Source organism: Bison bison, unplaced genomic scaffold, assembly GCF_000754665.1.
Source record: "Bison bison bison isolate TAMUID 2011002044 unplaced genomic scaffold, Bison_UMD1.0 scf7180017864308, whole genome shotgun sequence".
Taxonomy (NCBI): Eukaryota; Metazoa; Chordata; class Mammalia; order Artiodactyla; family Bovidae; genus Bison; species Bison bison.
In genome coordinates this window covers 468,044-487,519 of record NW_011494880.1, presented here as the reverse complement: position 1 = coordinate 487,519, position 19,476 = coordinate 468,044, and the positions used below count along the sequence as shown (strand labels likewise).

The 19,476-nt window shown below is 38.1% G+C and overlaps 1 protein-coding gene and 1 pseudogene across 1 annotated transcript in view; both read left to right on the top strand.

Moving 5' to 3' along the window:
* The window catches only part of LOC104997411, a 39,261-nt pseudogene that overhangs the window by 7,089 nt on the left and 12,696 nt on the right, over positions 1 to 19,476 (top strand).
* LOC104997412 (UDP-glucuronosyltransferase 2A1-like) overlaps positions 10,889 to 19,476 on the top strand; it is a 55,467-nt gene continuing 46,879 nt past the window's right edge. The window contains exon 1 of the mRNA XM_010852132.1: positions 10,889 to 10,921. The gene's annotated coding sequence lies outside the window, so the exon portion shown is untranslated. The remainder of the gene's footprint in view (positions 10,922 to 19,476) is intronic.

The window sequence follows — 19,476 nt, the reverse complement described above, 5'->3', positions numbered from 1 at the left end:
GGTTATTGATATATGTCCCTGCCATCTTCATTCCAGCTTGTGCTTCATCCATCCTGGCATTTTTCAATATGTACTCTTCATATAAGTTAAATAAGCAGTGTGACTATATACAACTTTGACATACTCTTTTCCCTATTTGGAACAAGTCTGTTGTCCCATATCCAGTTCTAACTGTTGTTTCTTGATCTGCACATGGATTTCTCAGGAGGCAAGTACATTGGTCTGATAGTCCCATCTCTTGAAGAATTTTTCCATTATTTTGTAATCCACACAGTCAAGGGCTTTGAGGTAGTCAATAAAGCAGAAGTAGATGTAGTAGTAGAGGAGAGTGAAAAAGTTTGTTTAAAACTCAACATTCAGTAAACTAAGATCATGGCATCCAATTCCATCACTTTATGGCAAATAGAGAGGAAAACAATGGAAACAGTGACAGACTTTAATTTGGGGGGGTTCAAAATCACTGCAGGTGGTAACTGCAGCCATGAAATTAAAAGAACGCTTGCTCCTTGGAAGATAAATTATGACCAACCTAGACAGCTTATTAAAATGCAGAGACATTGCTTTACCGACAAAGGCCCATCTAGTCAAAACTATGGGTTTTCCAGTAGTAATGCATGGATGTGAGAGTTGGACTATAAAGAAATCTGAGCACGAAGAATTGATGCTTTTGAACTGTGGTGTTGGAGAAGACTCTCGAGAGTCCCTTGGACTACACGGAGATCCAACCAGTCCATCTAAAAGGAAATCAGTCCTGAATATTCGTTGGAAGGACTGATGCTCAAGCTGAAACTCCAATACTTTGTTCACATGATGTGAAAAACTGGCTCATTTGAAAAGACCCTGATGTTGGGAAAGATTGAAGGCAGGAGGAGAAGGGGATGACAGAGGATAAGATGGTTGGGTGGCATCACTGATTCAATGGACATGAGTTTGAGTATCTCTGTGAGTTGGTAATGGACAGGGAAGCCTGGTGTGCTGAAGTCCATGGAGTCACAAAGAGTCAGACATGACTGACCGACTGAACTGAACTGAGCTGGTGCAATATTGTTCTTTACAGCATCAGACTTACTTCGATCACCAGTCACATTTACACCTGGCATTGTTTTTGCTTTTGGTCCATCACTTTATTCTTTCTGGAGTTATTTCTCCACTATTCTCCAGTGGCATGTTGGGCACCTACTGGCCTGAGGTATTCATCTTTCAGTGTCATATCTTTTTGCCTTTTCATATTACTCGTTGCATTCTCAAGGAAAGAATATTGATGTGGTTTGCCATTCTCTTCTTCAGTGGACTGCATTTTGTTAGAACTTTCCATCATGACCTCTCCATCTTTGCAGCCCTAAATGTAATGGCTCACAATTTCACTGAGTTAGATGAGGCTGTGGTCCATGTGATCACTTTTATTAGTTTTGTATAATGATGGTTTTCATTCTGCCTGCCCTCTGATGAATAAGAATAAGAGGCTTATGAAGCTTCCTGATGGGAGAGTCTTGGATTACCATATTGAATGGTTTGCCTTGGAAACGAACAGAGATCATTCTGTCGTTTTTGAGATTGCATCAATCTCAAATTGATGGTTCGATGGCGTCACCCACTCAACGGACATGGGTTTGGGTGGACTCCACGAGTTGATGATGGACAGGGAGGCCTGGCGTGCTGTGGTTCATGGGATCGCAAAGAATCGGGCACGACTGAGGGACTGAACTGAACTGAACTGATGGGAGAGCCTAATTGTGGGGGACACTGGGTTTTATTCTAATGGGTAGGGCCATGCTCAGTCAATCTTTAATCCAATTTTCTCCTGCTGGGTGGGGCTGTGTTACCTCCCCGTTGTTTCAGTTCAGTTTACTTCAGTTCAGTGGCTCAGTCATGTCTGACTCTTTGCAACCCCATGGACTGCAGCATGCCATGACTTCCTGTTCATTCAACCTCCTGGAGTTTACTCAAACTCATGTCCATTGAGTCAGTGATGCCATCCAGCCATCTTATCCTCTGTCATCTTTTTCTCTTCCTGCCTTCAATCTTTCCCAGCATCAGGGTCTTTTCAAATGAACCAGTTTTCACATCATGTGACCAAAGTATTGGAGTTTCAGCTTCAGCATCAGTCCTTCCAATGAATATTTGTGATTGATTTCCTTTAGAATGGACTGGTTGGATCTCCTTGCAGTCCAAGGGATTCTCAAGAGCCTTCTCTAACACCACAGTTCAAATTTATCAATTCTTTAGCACTCGACTTTCTTTATAGTACAACTCTCACATCCATGCATGACTCCTGGAAAAAACCATAACCTTGACTAGATGGGCATTTTTTTGGCAAAGAAACATCTCTGCTTTTTAATATGCTGTTTAGGTTGGTCATTGGAGAAGGCAATGGCACCCCACTCCAGTACTGTTGCCCGGAAAATCCCATGGATCGAGGAGCCTGGTAGGCTGCGGTCCACGGGGTCGCTAAGAGTCAGACACGACTGAGCGACTTCACTTTCACTTTCCACTTTCATGCATTGGAGAAGGAAATGGCAACCCACTCCAGTGTGCTTGCCTGGAGAATCCCATGGACGGAGAAGCCTAGTAGTCTGCAGTCCATGGGGTCGCACAGAGTCGGACACGACTGAAGCGACTTAGCAGCAGCAGCAGCAGCAGGTTGGTCATAACTTTTCTTCCAAGGAGCAAGTGGCTTTTAATTTCAAGGCTGCAATCACCATATGCAATGATTTTGGAGCCCCAAAAATTAAATCTCTCACTGTTTCCACTGTTTCCCTATCTATTTGCGATGAAGTGATGGGACCAGATGTCATGATGTTAGTTATCTGAATGTTGAGCTTTAAGCCAACGTTTTCACTCTCCTCTTTCACTTTCATCAAGAGGCTTTTTAGTTCTTCTTAATTTTCTGCCATAAGGGTGGTGTCATCTGCATATCTGAGGTTATTGATATTTCTCCTGTCAATCTTGATTCCAGCTTGTGCTTCATTCAGTCCAGCATTTCTAATGATGTACTCTGCATATAAGTTAAGTAAGCAGTTAGACACATACATCTTTGACATACTCCTTTTCCTATTTGGAACCAGTCTGTTGTTCCATGTCCAGTTCTAACTGCTGCTTCCTGATCTGCATACATATTTCTCAACAGGCAGGTCACGTGATCTGCTATTCCCATCTGTTTAAGAATATTCCACAGTTTGTTATGATCCACACAATTAAAGGCTTTGACATAGTCAATAAAGCATAAATAGGTGTTTTTCTGGAACTCTCTTGCTTTTTCGATGATCCAAGGAATGTTGGCAATTTGATCTCTGGTTCCTCTGCCTTTTCTAAAACCAGCTTGAACATCTTGAAGTTCATGGTTCATTTACTATTGAAGCCTAGCTTTGAGAATTTTGAGCATTACTTTGCTAGAATGTGAGATGAATGCAATTGTGTGGTAGTTTAAGCATTCTTTGTCATTGCCTTTCTTTGGGATTGGAATGAGAACTGGTCTTTCCAGTCCTGTGGCCACTGCTGAGTTTTCCAAATTTGCTGGCATATTGAGGGCAGCACTTTCACAGCATCATCTTTCAGGATTTGAAATAGCTCAACTGGAATTCCATCACCTCCACTAGCTTTGTTCATAGTGATGCTTCCTAAGGCCCACTTGACTTCACATTCCAGATTATCTGGCTCTAGATAAGTGATCATACCATCATGATTATCTGGGTCATGAAGATCTTTTTTGTATACTTCTTCTGTATATTCTTGCCTCCTCTTAATATTTACTTCTTCTATTAGGTTCATACCAGTTTTTGTCTATATTGAGCCCATCTTTACATGAAATGTTCCCTTAGTATCTGTAATTTTCTTGAAAAGATCTCTAGTCTTTCCCGTTATTTTGTTTTCCTCTATTTCTTTTCACTGATCCCTGAGGAAGTCTTTCTTATCTCTACTGGTTATTCTTTGGAACTCTGCATTCAAATGGATATCTCTTTCTTTTTCTCCTTTTTTTTTTTTTTTTGCTTCTCTTCTGTTCACAGCTATTTGTAAGGCCTCCTCAGACTACCATTTTGCTATTTTGCATTTCTTTTCTTGGTGATGGTCTTGATCCCTGTCTCCTGTACAATGTCAGGAATCTCCAAGCATAGTTCATCAGGCACTCTGTCTATCATATTTAATCCCTTGAATCTATTTCTCACTTCCACTGTATAGTAAGGGATTTGTTTTAGGTCATACCTGAATGGTCTAGTGGCTTTCCCTACTTCCTTCAATTTATCTGAATTTGGCCATAAGGAATTCACCATCTTAGTCACAGTCAGCTCCCAGTCTTGTTTTTGCTGACTGTATAGAGCTTCTCCATCTTTCACTGCAGAGAATATAATAATCTGATTTTGGTTTTGACCATCTGGTGTTATGCATGTGTAGAGTCTTTTCTTGTGTTGTTGGAAGAGGGTGTTTGCTATGAACAGTGCATTCTCTTGGCAGAACTCTATTAGCCTTTGCCCTGCTTCATTCTGTACTCCAACGCCAAACTTGCCTGCTACTCCAGGTATTTCTTTACCTCCTACTTTTGCATTCCAGTCCCCTATAATGAAAAGAACATCTTTTTTGGGTGTTAGTTCTAGAAGGTTTTGTAGGTCTTCATAGAACCATTCAAATTCATCTTCCTCAGCATTGTCAGTCAGTCAGTTCAGTCACTCAGTCGTGTCAGACTCTTTGCCACCCCATGGCCTGCAGCATGCCAGGCCTCCCTGTCCATCACCAAGTCCTGGAGTTACTCAAACTCATGTCCACTGCATCAGTGATGCAATCCAACCATCTCATCCTCTGCCGTCCCCTTCTCCTCTCACCTGTAATCTTCCCTAGCATCAGGGTCTTTTCAAATGAGTCAGCTCTTCGCATCAGGTGGCCAAAATCCTCAACATTACTGGTCGTCAAACCCATGCCTCCACTGGAGACTCTTCAACACTCATAGGCAAGTCTGACTCAGTCTCTTGTGGGGACACTGCTCATTTCTCCTGGCTGTTGGTGTGTGCAAGATTGTTTTTTGTGCTTTCCAAGTGTCTGGTTCTCCAATCCTGTGGAAGAACATTATAGAAAGTTCTATAATGATGCCCCACTAGCCTTCAAAGTCATATTCCCTGGGGGGTTCTCATCTGCTCACCAACTCTATGGTGGGCTAATGGCGACTTCCTCCAAGAGGGCTTATGCCACATGGTTCGTGACACAAGTCTGCTGCAGTCATAGCCCCTGTCACTGTGGCAGGCCACTGTTGACCCGTACCTCTTCAGGAGACAATCAAACAATCAAGGGCAGTTCTGACTCAGTTTCATTGGGATCTCTGAGTCTTGGTGTGCAGATTTTGTTTGAGCCCTCCAAGCATCTCTGGCGACTATGGCGTTTGATTCTAACTGCAATTTCCCCCCTCCTACTATCTTGTTGGGGCTTCTCCTTTGCTCTTGGACCTGGGATATCTTTTTAGGGGGAATCCAACCTTCTCCTGGTCGATGGTTGTTTAGCAGCTAGTTGCAATTTTGGAGTTCACACAGAAGATGAGCGCACATCCTTCTACTTCACCATGTTAATATCAAGATACAGTCCATGAATTCTCCAAGCCACAATATTGGAGTGGGTAGCCTTTCCCTTCTCCAGAGTATCTTCCTAACCCAGGGATCAAACCCAGTTCTCCCACATTGTAGCCAGATTCTTTACCAGCTGAGCCACCAGGGAAGCCCACTTGTACTTTAGGTATCATATCTAAATTCACTGCCACTGTGAATGTCAAGAATTATTTCCCTTTGTTTTCTTTGAGTAATTTTATGGTTTTAAGTCTTATATTTAAGCCTCTTATCCATTTTAATATAATTTTGTAGTGGGGTAAGATCAGAGTTTAGTTTTATTCTTTTCTATGTGACTATCCTTTTTTTTTTTTTTTTTTAGTAATAATTATTTAAGAGACTATCTTCTTTCATTGAGTATTTTTGGCTTTCTTATGAAATATTTTTTGACCACATATGCATAAGCTTATCTTTGGGCTTTTGCTTCTGTTCTAATGGAACATGTGACTGTTTTTAAACCTGCATGTATTGTTTTGATTAATATAGCTTTATAATATTTCTTAAAATCAGAGTGTGTGATGCCTACATCTTTGTTTTTCTTTCTCAGGATTGATTTGTCTATTTGGAACTTTTTCATTTTAATACGAATTTTTATTATTTTCCTTGTTACTAGTTTTAACAGATTTATCTCTACTATCCTATCATTACTAAAAATTTTGTTTATTCCTAAAAACATAAAAAAGATATAGGATTGAAATGTATAGCTCATTTGGTCAAGAATTCATCTGCAGTGTAGGAGATCCCAGTTCAATTCCTGGGTCGAGAAGATCTGCTGGAGAAGGGATAAGCTACCCACTCCAGTATTCTTGGGCTTCCCTTATGGCTTGTCTGGTAAAGAATCTGCCTAAAATGTGGGAGACTTGGGTTCGATCCCTGGGTTGGGAAGATCCTCTGGAGAAGGGAAAGGCTACCCACTCCAGTATTTTGGCCTGGAGATTTACATGGACTGTATAGTCCACGGGATCACTAAGAGTTGCACACGACTGAACAACTTTCACATCACTGGAAAAAAGGAAGTGACCATAAGTCTATTCAATATTTCCTCTGAGAAATTACTCAACAACTCACAAACAACATGAGTGCATCTAAAGAACTCTGCTTTCTAGCAATATGTAATATGTTCAAAAAGGCATATGACTTAATCAAGGTCAATATGTTGCACTGAAACTTCTTCTGGGCATTTTGTGATGGACAGGTGCTTATATCTCTAGAAATGGCCCTATAAAATGTGGGGAGAAACTATCACACATCCATATTGAGAGTTCAAGCTACAAAAGGCAACACTGAGTAAAGATAACTTAAAATGTCATCAAAGCGACATTTTCTGAGTCATGGATTAAGCCTTGAATGATCTACAATTGGATTGAAGCTGTTTGTTTACTTCTGATCCCAGAAGTCTGACACTCAGTTTAGGAACATCTTTTCCAGTGATAAGAATATTACTCTGTCCCTGATTCTTCCATAATTCTTAGCAATTTAGAATATCCTTTGGTGGAGTATACCAATAATCTGAGAGGAAGAGTAAATACTTGGTAAATAGAAGAAACACATTTTTTTTAATCCTCATCAATGTTAAAATTCTATAAGTTATAGATATAATTTGGCTATTCAGAATTTAAAATTTTCATTATATTATATATTACAAGCATGTTTTTCAAATTTTAAAAATATAATGCATAATTAACAACTTTTATCTATAAAATTATAAATATATTATATTAATATACATTTATACATATTATAAAATATATAAACATATAATACATATATGCATGAATATAAATTTATGTATAAATGTACATTAAAAGTAATTTATAAAATTATTTATTAAAACATGTCATAGTTATGTTCAAATAATTGATGAGAAAAGAACCAAGAAAGAGCCTTCATTTCAAAAACTTGTGAAACTCTTTATAAAACTTTCAAGAGACAAAGGAATTTTAGGATAAGAGTAGTAGGCTAGACAAAACAATGATCAAAAAAAAAATGCCCTATAGAGCAATAGAATCATGATTTGGGAGATGGTATTTTCTACCAGACAGACATATAACAGTTAACAATTAACTTCAAAGTATATTATCTCAAAAGTTCAGAGTAAATTAAAAAATAAATGACAAAGTAAAACCTATGCACATTTTCCTAAAGATATGTGCTGAGTATGAAAGTGGATATTGCCATTACCAGAATAAAACCCCTCATTTACTGAGATTTGCCTTGATCTGTTATGCAGATACATCTTCCTAGGAGTTCAAAATCCCTTATATTTTCTAGTCAAAACTTTAGTGCACTTAGAACATCATGGAAAATATTCAAAAAGCCATGTAGTGAGAAACCAGATGGCTATGGTTTCCTCCTCTCAGTGACATGGAGCATATATTTCAAAAGGACACCAAAACTCTGGGTAAGATTCACTATAAAATAGAAATTATTTCATCACCAGATTATTATGCAATGCAATATTTTCACCAAGAGGATAAAATCTTATAAAATAAGAAATTTCATTTCCTATAGCAAAGGAGACATTTTAAGAATTGTATTAAAAGTATTCAGGATGCAATTAGTTGTGATAACACACTTGAAAATAATAGAAAAAAAGATGGGTAAAACGCAAGTTGTTTTTCAACATAATCAGAGGCTTTTGGAGCAATGAGGATGAGATAAACTGGAATTCCAGAGAAGAAGGTGCAACTCTACCACAGAAGGCTGAGAATCGCTACCTAAGTTTCTTGTACTTAGAGGAGCACCTGAGTGGGCTCAGGCTTAGATCAAGATGAAAGACTCCATTGACAGAGAGAGAGAGCAACAGGCTTTTGGCTTCGCTCCATACTTAAATCTGTGTTTGAAAGTGAAAGTCGCTCAGTCATGTGGGATTCTTTGTGACCCCTTGGACTATGCAAGTCCATGGGATTCTCCAGGCCAGAATACTGGAATGGGTAGCTTTTTCCTTCTCAAGGGGATGTTCACAACCCAGGGATCGAACCCAGGTCTCTGGCATTTCAGGCGGATTCTTTACTAGCTGAATCACAAGGGAAGCCCAAATCCGTGCTTCTTTATTCATAATCTGACTATGTGTACTCTTCAGGGGAAAAGGCCAATTGATTTAACCTGGGTTGCACAGGCTGCGTATTGGTCTTTAAGAATTTACTTAGAAAATTAGGTGAAGATATATCTCTCATTTAACATATCAGATTCCTTTCCCTCTCTTATCCCTCATTTTTATTCAGGAAAACCTACCACACTATGTGAGATTATAGGGAAAGCTGACATGTGGTTGTTTTGAAGTTACTGGGATTTTGAATTTCCTCAACCTTACTTACCTAATACTGAATTTGTTGGAGGACTGCACTGCAAGCCTGCAAAGCCCCTACCTAAGGTAATTAAATGTGCTTATTATTGTCCTACATGAATGAAGTGTGAAGCGTTAGTCACTCAGTCATATCTGACTCTTTGAGACCCCATGGACTATAGCCTGCCAGCATCTTCTGTTCATGGAATTTTCAAGGCAAGAATACTGGAATGGAATTGCCATTCCCTTCTCCAGGGGATCTTCCTGACCCAGTTATGCGTATTTATCTCTTAAAATGATTTCTGGTTTATTGTTAAAGTATTTGATCCCCAAACAGAGAAAACAGACATAGAATTTAATGGTCATTATTTTCTTAGACTATACACTACAGTAAGAAGGTGAGTAGCCTTTATTTTGGATTATGTATTATTATCTAATGAAGTAGTCCTCAATATTTTCTTTTCTTGTTCAAAGTCCATTAACTATTCATGAAAATGTGTTTTATATAAATTAAAAAATATTTCCTAGTATCTTACAAATACTATGCTATAATTGAACATAAAGATATCATTATATCTCAAGTCAAATCATCTCCCAACATGGTGTAATGGTTAATTTTAAGTGTCAACTTGCCTGGCCAGGTACCCAGGTATTTAGACAAACATTTTTCTAGAACTTATTAAGAGGCTATTTTTAGATGAAATCAACTTTTAAAGATGTGGACCTTGGTTAAACAAATTACTCTCCATTATGTGGGTAAGCCTCATTCGATTAGTTGAAGATGTAACTAGAACAAAAGACTGAATTATGCCAGTAAGCAGCCTTCAAACTTGAACTACAGCAGTGGCTTTTTGAGTCTCCAGCCTAATGTACTGTTCTGCAGATTAACTTGACATCCTCCATAACCATGTGTGTGAGTGCTAAGTCACTTCAGTGTTGTCTGACACTTTGCGACCTCATATACTGCAATCTGACAGACTTCTCTGTTTATGGGATTTTCCAGGCAAGATTATTGGAATTGGTTGCCATTTCCTTCTCCATAAACATGTGAGAAGTCCCTTAATATAAATATCTTTCCTGTCTTTCCATTTCACGCCTCACACACTTATTTTTGTTGTTGTTGTTGTACTTAATTGGCTTAGTTTTGCAACTATTTAAACAGAGGATGGTAAGATTTATTTCAGTATGATTATATAGGTTGTTTTTATTTTCAATTCAAAGCTATATATTTCTACTACTATATTCCTATAATCCTCAGAGTATGCTTTATAGGTATTTCTGCATTACTTGTCTGGTCAGGAGTTACATGGCTACCTCATTCCTAACTGTATATATGGAAGCTTATATAAAAAAACAAATCTAATCAAAGTAAAAGAAAATAGAAGTTTAGAAAACAGAGAAAAATAAATATACCAAAATTGTGTCATTGTACTGACCATAATTCAGCAGAAAAAATGAAAACAACCTTATTAGCATCTAAGGCTAAATAAAAATTGCAGCACCAGAGCTATTTAACTAAAGGTAGAAATTTTCTCTGCCAGCTACTGCTGTGTAGACTTGAACAAATTACTTAACCTTACGGAGATAGATTTCCCATCTGAAAATGTACACATATCTCATAAAACCACCATATATCTAAATTAAATGATACATGTAAAGAGCTCAGCAAATGGCAAAAGATAACAGGCAGTCAATAATTTGTAAACACAAACACACATGCACAAAGACACACTCATACCTCAAATATGCTTTACTAAATGAGCCTTTAGTAACAATAATTTTTAATTTGCCATTTATTATACACTGAAATCATTAACATATGAAAGTACAGAATTGTTCTAATAATTCAGACACATTGGGAAGAATGTGACATCAATTATAACTGTAAGCTTTCATATTACAAAGGCTGTTTTCTTCATAGGAGCTCGAAGAGTTTGTTCAAAGCTCTGGAGAAGATGGAGTCGTGGTGTTTACTCTGGGGTCAATGATCAAAAATCTCTCAGAAGAAAAGTCTAATATGATTGCATCAGCCCTTGCCCAGATTCCACAGAAGGTCAGATAATATTTTTTTTCAGGGACAGCTGTTTTAAAATCCATGAAATTCATAATAAAAGTATACTTGTAAAATGTAGGAAAGGGCATTCATATTATTAGTACCAAGTGAGCTCTAATGAAAGTGTGTAAATGATAAAAGGGGATATTTGATTGCTATCTTGCTTTAAACCTGGCATTATTAAGGAAATTCTATTGCAGTATTTTCTTTAAATAATAAATGAAAATTAATCATTTGCTACTGTTAAACCATCAGTGAACTTTGTGCATTAGGTTTTAAGGCATCCATGTAATGTAACACTTTTTGCTATTCTTACATTTCTTTAAATCTGAAGCATATAAACAAGTTGCAAATAACATGACAGAGAATAAAGGAAAAGATATTCAAAATAATAGGTTTGATTCTCAGAATGTCTTGGGACTATATTTTCTAGTAATTACTGATTTTGAGCATTGTTGTAATTGAACCTGGGAATAAGAGCTGAGATTCTAAAAATAATCCTAAATAATGATTCTTCTAATAATGCTAAATAATGAATCCTAAAAGTAATCCTAAATGAAATCCTAAATAGTGATTCTTCAACATTTGAAACTTACAATACAGTAAAAGATTTAGGAGTATACTTTACAATGTTCCAGCAAACTATAATTTTTTATTGATACCATTCTAGGTTTCAACTGAGTGACATGTTTTTTCTCAGTTCAGTTCAGTCACTCAGTCATGTCCAACTCTTTGTGGCTCCATGGACTGCAGCACACTAAGCCTCCCTGTCCATCACCAACTCCAATGGGTCAGGAAGATCCCCTGGAGGAGGGCATGGCAACTCACTCCAGTAATCTTACCTAGAGACTCCCCATAGACAGAGGAGTCTGGTAGGCTGCAGTCCATGGGGTCACAAAGAGTCGGACACGACTGTGTGACTGGATGCCATGCCATATAGTTGATGGTTACACCTTGTGTATGTTTTTAATGCAACCAAACTCTAGACTTAGAATACTTTAAAATGATAAATATGATTATGAATATTTTACTATATGAGTCTACATTAATGGTAAGTACGTAAAAAATAGTTCAAAAGAGGTAAATAACATCCCTCCGCTTGCCTCTGAAAACATTGTTTCAAAAAGCCCCTTTACCAGAGTGGCCTAGTAACACCAGTATGTAGTTCTTTCAGATTCAGATTGTCATTCTTCATCTACATCTTTATCATTTTTCTTCATTGGATTGTTAGAATTAACCTGAAGATGAAAGGCTATTAACTAGGATCATTCCAAGCCTTTGAAAACATGGCTGTGGTGTTTATGGTTTAAAAACATTCATTACCTAATCACTTAGGGACTCAGTTTGCTTGTGCATTACCTGGAGGCATCAAATTTGATTGAAGTGAAGTCACTCAGTCGTGTCTGACTCTTCTCAACCCCATGGACTATAGCCTGCCAGGTTTCTCCATCCATGGAGTATTCCAGGCAAGTATACTAAAGTGGACTGCCATTTCCTTCTTCAGGGGATCTCCCTGATCCAGGGATCAAACCCCTGTCTCCAGTCCTGTGGGAAGATTCTTTACCATCTGAGTCATCAGGGTAGGTTAACTTCTTCTGCCAGGATGTGATTCTAAAACCTTCTAATAAAGACATTTATCTTAATAGGTTCTGTGGAGATACACAGGAAAGAAACCAGAAACACTAGGAGCCAATACCCGGCTATATAAATGGATTCCACAGAATGATCTTCTTGGTAAGACCAAAGAGAAGAAAGATAAACAGAGCTGAATGAGGTATAATCTAAATGATTATTCAATAACAGATTTCAACAAATTTGTATTTAAAATAAGAAAAAAAAAAACTTTAATAAATCTTCACATTGCTTCAGGAGTTTTGAAAGAAAGGATTATTCATGACACATGTTAAAGACTGTAAAGCACATTTACTCAAGACCATCACCATAAGTATAGTTATTAGTGCAATGGACTTTTACAGTAAAACAGAGAGACTGGAAACAATTTGGATGCAGAAAGAAAAATGGGGAATTTATCACAAAAGAACATAGTGGAAGTTCATTGGATGGAAAAGTACAGAGTTCAACTAACCTAGTAGAATGCTTGCTAAAATTGGGCAATGCAGAGATAGTGGAGCCACAAAATCAAATTCTAGTTGAGAAGAGTTCAGAGGAACCTGACTAAACCTTGGTCAAGGATCTTTATCAAAATCTAACATAAATATCAAATTTATGGCTCTCTCATTTATGATATAATCTCTGCCTCCTCAGGATCAAGGTCAGAGAAAGTAGCTTTAGATCAGGCTTTCATTAACTTTTGTATAGAATACTGCAACACACTCCTGATTTTCTTCACCAATTTTCTCACACCTCTCTTCTCCATGGAAAAAAAAATCTGGCAACCATTTCACCTATATTTCATGTATAATAAAGGCTGCATGTTAGTATAAAGTCAAGTGCAAATCGTATTTTCTTAAACAGAGTACACCATGAACTAATGTAGCCTATCTTTCTAGCTTGTTATGTCAACATTCTCATATTGAAACCCTGAACATCTCACCTCCCCTTTCCCATCAACAAAAATATTAATTTCTTCAGTCCCTCCTTTCTTTTTTATTATTATATTTTTCCTGCAACAACTTGTCAAATGACAAGTGTTCTCTACCATATATTCTGCAGGAAACTTCTTAGTTGTCTGTGGAATGACTTAATTGCTGGAATCACTAATTATACTTCAGTTCAGTTCAGTTCAGTAGCTCAGTCATGTCCAACTCTTTGCAACCCCATGAATTGCAGCACTCCAGGCCTCCCTGTCCACCACCAACTCCTGGAGTACACTCAAACTCATTTCCATCAAGTCGGTGATGCCATCCAAACATCTCATCTCTGTTGTCCCATTCTCCTCCTGCCCCAAATCCCTCCCAGCATCAGAGTCTTTTCCAATGAGTCAACTCTTCACATGAGGTGGCCAAAATACTGGAGTTTCAGCTTTAGCATCATTTCTTCCATAGAACATCCAGGACTGAGCTCCTTTAGAATGGACTGGTTGGATCGCCTTGCAGTCCAAGGGACTCTCAAAAGTCTTCTCCAACACCACAGTTCAAAATCATCAATTCTTCGGTGCTCAGCTTTCCTCACAGTCCAACTCTCCCATCCATACATGACCACTGGAAAAACCATAGCCTTGACTAGATGGAGCTTTGTTGGCAAAGTAATGTCTCAGCTTTTGAATATGCTATCTAGGTTGGTCATAACTTTCCTTCCAAGGAGTAAGCATCTTTTAATTTCATGGCTGCAATCACCATCTGGAGTGATTTTGGAGCCCCAAAAAATTGTCTGACACTATTTCCACTGTTTCCCCATCTATTTCCCATGAAGTGATGGGACCTTAGCCTGGAGTAATTAATTGCTGCTTTCTTCAGAGCCTATAAGAATATATATGTGTTCTCATGGCACAGAATTACATAGAAGATGTTACCTAATAGAATTTGGCTTATGTAGGTGTCATGATTTTCTGTTTCTGACATTCTTACAACTTAGAATAATATTTATTTATTTTTAATTTTTAGGTCATCCCAAAACCAGAGCTTTTATCACTCACTGTGGAACCAATGGAATCTACGAAGCTATTTACCACGGGGTCCCTATAGTTGGAATTCCTATGTTTGGTGACCAGCATGATAATGTTGCTCATATGAAAGCCAAAGGCACAGCTGTTGCAGTAGACTTGCAAAGAATGACAAGTGCAGATCTGCTTAATGCATTGAAAGCAGTTATTAACAACCCTTTGTGAGTAGAGAATATATTCTTTTCTAAGAATCATTTGCTTTTGAAGGAATAATCAGCTTTATATAATTTTGAATTGATAAATTTTGCATAATTTAGAGCACACCTAATATCAAATAAGATTATTTTATACTTCCTAAATTTTGTGAAGGTATATTGTCACCTACCACTACTTGGTGATAAATTATAATCTCAAAGAATTACTACATTTATTTAAAGAAAATGATATATTGTTAAAAATATATGAATTTTTAAATTAACAATGGTACTTATTATTTTTAAAAAAATTCCAGATATTGCCACTATAAAGAATTTAGGGAATACAATAAAATCATAAAAATAAAACTGAAAAACCACTCAGCTTTCCTCATGTCAGTTCAGTTCATTTCAGTCGCTCAGTCATGTCTGACTCTTTGCGACCCCATGGACTGCAGCACACCAGGCTTCCCTGTCCAACATCAACTCTCGGAGCTTGTTCAAACTCATGTCCACTGAGTCAGTGATGCCATCCTCTATTGTCCCCTTCTCCTCAACCTTCAATTTTTCCCAGCATCAGGATCTTTTCCAATGAGTCAGTTCTCCGCATCAGGTGACCAAAATATTGGAGTTTCAGCTTCACCATCAGTCTTTCCAATGAATGTTCAGGACTGATTTCCTTTAGAATGGATTGGTTGGATTTCCTTGCATTCCAAGGGACTCTCAAGAGTCTTCTCAAACACCACAGTTAAAAACATCAATTCCTCAGTGCTCATCTTTCTTTATAATCCAACTCTCACATCCATACATGACCACTGGAAAAACCATAGCCTTGACTAGACAGACCTTTGTTGACAAAGTGATGTCTCTGCTTTTTAATTGCTGTCTAGGTTGGTCATAGCTTTTCTTCCAAGGAACAAGTGTCTTAACTTCATGGCTGCAGTCACAATCTGCGTAGTTATAAACATTACCAGTTTAGAAACTTACTTCTGCTAATTTATAAGTAGGAGGAAGATCCCAGCCTCCTCATTTCCTGACAGAGAATAAAAACTGGACACTATCCATGAGCAAAATTATCTCTGGGAGTGTCCTAAAGGCCATGTAAGAAATTTTAGCAACACAGTAGAACAAAAAATCTGAGATAAATCACACAAGACCAGAATGATGGCAGCTTTATTTTACCAGCATCATCCCCAAGCTAGCATTACTCATCACCAAGAGAGAACTTTCAGCTAGAAAGAGTTCCTTGGTAGAGAAAGAAGAATGGATTGAATGACCAATATCTAAGTCCTTCTGGGGGCATAGAAATTGAAAAACAAATTCTAAATTTGTGTAAAGTCACAAGAGATCTCAAACAACCAAAGCAGTCCCAAGAAATAATGACATTGGAGACATCCAACTTGTTATTTAAAACTATACTACAAAGTTATAGCAATTTTAAAAAGAGGATATTGTCATAAAAATAGACCAATGGACAGGATTGAGAGCCCTGATACAAACCCTTATATATAAAGTTGAATAATATTTGAGAAAAAGTGAAGAATAACTCAATAGGAAAAGTGTTATCTCTTCAATAAGTAGTACTAGGGAAACTAAATAATCATATGCAGGAGAATAAAACTTGGACCCTTATATTACATTACTTCCCTCATAGCTCAGTTGGTAAAGATCTGTTTTCAATGCAGGAGACCAAGGTTCAATTCTGGGGTCAGGAAGAACTCCTGGAGAAAGAATTAGCAACCCACTCCAGTATTCTTTCCTGGAGAATCCCGTCTACAGAGGAGCCTGGTTGGATACTGTCCATGATGTCACAAGAGACAGACACGACTTAGAGACTAAACCACCGCATTGCATTACTTACAAAACTTGACTAGAAATGGACTACAGACTTGAAGATAAGACCTGAAGCCATAAATGTCTTATTATAAAACTGGAGGAAAAGTTTCTTGACAAGGGTATTGGCAAGAAATGTTGGGATATGATACCAACAATACAAGGAACCAATGCAAAACAAAAGGTGGGGCTTTATCAAGCTCAAAAGCTTCTACACAGAAAAGTAAATGATTTACAAAATGAAGGTCAATGTACAAAATTGGAGAATATTTTGAAAATTACACATCTGATATAGACTGATATACAAAAGATATAAGTAACACATATTACTCAATAGCAATTTTTTTTTAAATGAATGGAGTTACTGAATACATATTTGCCCAAAGAAGACAGGTCAACAGGTACTTGAAAAGGGGATTGATGTTACTAAGCATCATGAAATGCAAATCAAAATCCCACCTCACACCTATTAGAATTGTTGTTGATGTTGTTCAGTCACTAAGTTGTGTCTGATGCTGTGACCCATTGACTACAACATGACAAGCTCCTCCATTCTCCACTGTCTCCTAGAGTTTGAAGTGCGATGCTGTCTAACCATCTCATCCTCTGCTGCCCCCTTCTCATTTTCCCTTCAATCTGCTCCAGCATCAGGTTTTTTGCAGTGAGTCAGTTCTTCACATGAGATGGCCAAAGTATTGGAGTTTCAGCTTCAGCATCACTCCTTCCAGGAATAGTCAGAGTTGATTTCCTTCAGGATTGATTGATTTGACCTCCTTGCTCTCCAAGGGACTCTCAAGAGTCTTCTTCAATACCACAATCAGAAAGCATAAAATCTTTGGTGCTCAGCCTTCTTTATGGTTCAGTGGTAAAGAAACCAGTTGCTGATGCAGTTGTTGTGGGATATGTAGGTTCGATTCCTGAGTCAGGAGATCCCATGGTATTTTTCAGTCCCTCAGTTGTGTCCAGCTCTGCGACCCCATGGGCTGTAGCAGGCCAGACTTTTCTGCCTGCCACACCATCTCCCGAGCTTGCTCAAATTCATGTTATCGAGACAGTGATGCCATCTAAGCATCTAATCCTCTTCGTCCCCTTCTCCTCCTGCCTTCAATCTTTCCCATAATCAGGGTCTTTTCTAATGAGTCAGCACTTCACATCAGATGGCCAAAATATTGGAGCTTCAGCTTCAGCATCAGTCCTTCCAGTGAATATTCAGGGTTGATTTCCTTTAGGATTGACCAGTTTGATCTCCTTGCAGACCAAGGGACTCCCAAAAGCCTTGTCCAACACCACAGTGAAAAAGCAATTCTTTGACTCTCAGCCTTCTTTATGGTCCAACTCTCACATCCATACCTGACTGCTGGGAAAAGCCATAGTTTGACTATATAGACTTTGTCAGCAAAGTAATCTCTATGCTTTTTAATACATGCTCTAGGTTTGTCATAGCTTTTCTTCCAGGACCAAGATTCTTCTAATTTCATGGCTGCACTCATCATCCACTGTGATTTTGGTGTCCAAGAAAATAAAGTCTGTCACTGTTTCCCCATCGATTTGCCATGAAGTGAAGGGACTAGATGGCACGATCTTCATTTTTCGAATGTTGAGCTTTAAGCCAGCTTTTTCTCTCTCCTCTTTCACCTTCATCAATAGACTATTTCCTCTTTGCTTTCTGCCATTCTGGTGGTGTCATCTGCGTATCTAAGGTTATAGATATTTCTCCTGGAAATCTTGATTCCAGCTTGTTCTTCATCCAGCTCAGCATTTTGCATTATGTACTATGCATACAAGTTAAATAAGCAGATTTACAATATACATCCTTGAAGTACTCTTTTCCCATTTTGGAACCAGCCCATTTTTCCATGTCTGGTTCTTACTGTTGTTTTTTGACCTGCATATAGGTTTTGCAGGAGGCAGGTAGGTGGTCTGGTACTCCCATCTCTTGAAGAATTTTCCATAGTTTGATTTGATCCACACAGTCAAAGGCTTTAGTGTAATCAATGAAGCAGAAGTAAATTTTTTCTGGAATTCTCTTGTTTTTCTAGCATCCAATGGATGTTGGCAATTTCATCTCTCATTCTTCTTCCTTTTTAAAATCCAGCTTGAACATCTGGAAAATCTCAGTTTATATACCATTGAAGCCAAGCTTGGAGAACTTTGAGCATTACTTTGCTAGTGTGTGAGGTGAGTACAATTGTGCAGTAGTTTGCACATTCTTTGGCAGCCTTTCTTTGGGATTGGAATGAAAACTGACCTTTTCCAGTCCTGTGGCCAATGCTGAGTTTTCCAAATTTGCTGGCGTATTGAGTGCAACACCTTTACAGCATCATCTTTTAGGTTTTGAAGTAACTCAACTGGAATTCCATCACCTCCACTAGCTTTGTTCATAGTGATGCTTCCTAAGGCCCACTTGACTTCACACTCCACGATGTCTGGCTCTAGGAGAGTGATCAAACCATGGTGTAGGAAATGGGAACCCATTTCAGCGTTCTTGTTTGGAAAATCTTCCCCTGGTTTAGAAAATGGCAACCCACTCTAGTATTCTTGTTTGGAAAATCCCATGTATGGAGGAGCCTGGACTACTTTAATCTGTGGAGTCTGAAAGAGCAGGACACAACGGAGCATGCATGTATGAAATAACATTCAAACATGATTACTGCAGAACTATATCTTTGACTATACGAACCATTGTCAGCAAACTGATATCCTTGCTTTTTAATGTGCTGTTTAGGTTTATCATAGTTTTCCTTGCAATGAACAAGTGTCTTTTAATTTCATGGCAGCAGTCACAATCTGCAGTGATTTTGGAGCCTAAGAAAATAAAATCTATCACTGCTTCCAATTTTTCCCCTTCTATTTGCCTTGGAGTGATGGGACTATATACCATGGTCTTAGTTTTTTTAATGAGTTTCAAGCCAGCTTGGAACTTTCAGAATGGTCATCATTAAAAGACATGATCTAAGAGGTGAGGA